Raw genomic sequence first — 1,158 nt, 5'->3', positions numbered from 1 at the left:
CCGAATCATCCCTGTTCTGTTTCTTATCACCATTTAGCCTCGTTTATATAAATGCCGCATGTTTTATTTCACACTTCATATTCAGTTTGTCCTGGTTGAAGGTGCATGGCATGAAGGATGTTAAATGATGGTAGATTTTTATTTTTTAAAGTCTAAAGTAATATAAAAAAGGTTAAAAAAAAAAAAATGTGTTTGAGAAATGTGGAGAAATTCAGTTTGTGTGTTTTTTTGGGGGCAGAAATGCAAATATAAAAAAAAAGGTTCATTCAAAGGTTCAACATTTTAACCGCATTGCCTCCTGGGTAACGTTTGGTGGTTCAACGTTGGAGGATGCAAATTTTGGTTTTCGGGTCAGTGACAAATAAAGGTTAGATTCAAAATGATCTTAAAAATAGTTTTAAAAGCAGCTTCAGGTTTGTTCAAATGTACATTTAGTATTTTTATGTCGTTTGAAATGACATTTGCACCATTTTTTTTTTTTTACCAAAAGTAAGACTGAGTGCTCCTGAAAATGTCAAATGGTGTAACCACAAAAGAATGATTAATATTAAACATTTTATCCACCTACAGTGTATTTAAGTGGACTTAAGTGGAAATAATTACCATTACCTTTATTTAATATAAAAGTTATAATGTAAGATCATGCCAAACTAGTTGATATGGTGTTTTATTGAGAATTTAGCGTTTTTAAGCAAGTTGCATTATTTGGTACAAAGTTTTTATGGTTACACCACTTAGACATTTTTACCATAATCCTCTAATATATTCTCTCAAAATGGATTAAAGGCAGAAATTTGATGCTGGGTCCACAAAAGAAAAGAATGAGAGGAAGGTATTCATACGTTTATTTTGAAATTTTTACCCCTTTTAAATTTGACTAAACCACATGGACACAAAAAGACATCATTGACCCAAATACAGATGATTAAAAAGCACCGTGGGTCGGACACTTCCTGTCTTTTGTACTTGCTGTTTTTTTAGGAATAGAAGTCAGTTTAATAATAAAAGTGTCATTTAAACTTAATTTTCCTCCACTTCTTCCCCCATGAAGTGAGAAAGAGTTAAACTTCACTTTTAATCCAGTAACGATTTGGATTTAATCTAATTATGTTAAACCAGTGAAGTGTGTGTGTGTGTGGGGAGTCTGCTCCCAGCTGT

General features: G+C 32.2%; 1 long non-coding RNA gene across 1 annotated transcript in view; it reads right to left on the bottom strand.

Annotated features, from left to right (window-relative positions):
• LOC134004709 (uncharacterized) overlaps positions 1-1,158 on the bottom strand; it is a 478,899-nt gene that overhangs the window by 42,551 nt on the left and 435,190 nt on the right. The window lies entirely within an intron of this gene.

The sequence above is a fragment of the Scomber scombrus genome, chromosome 3 (genome assembly GCF_963691925.1).
Source record: "Scomber scombrus chromosome 3, fScoSco1.1, whole genome shotgun sequence".
NCBI classification, from domain to species: Eukaryota; Metazoa; Chordata; class Actinopteri; order Scombriformes; family Scombridae; genus Scomber; species Scomber scombrus.
This window is presented reverse-complemented; position numbering and strand designations above follow the sequence as displayed.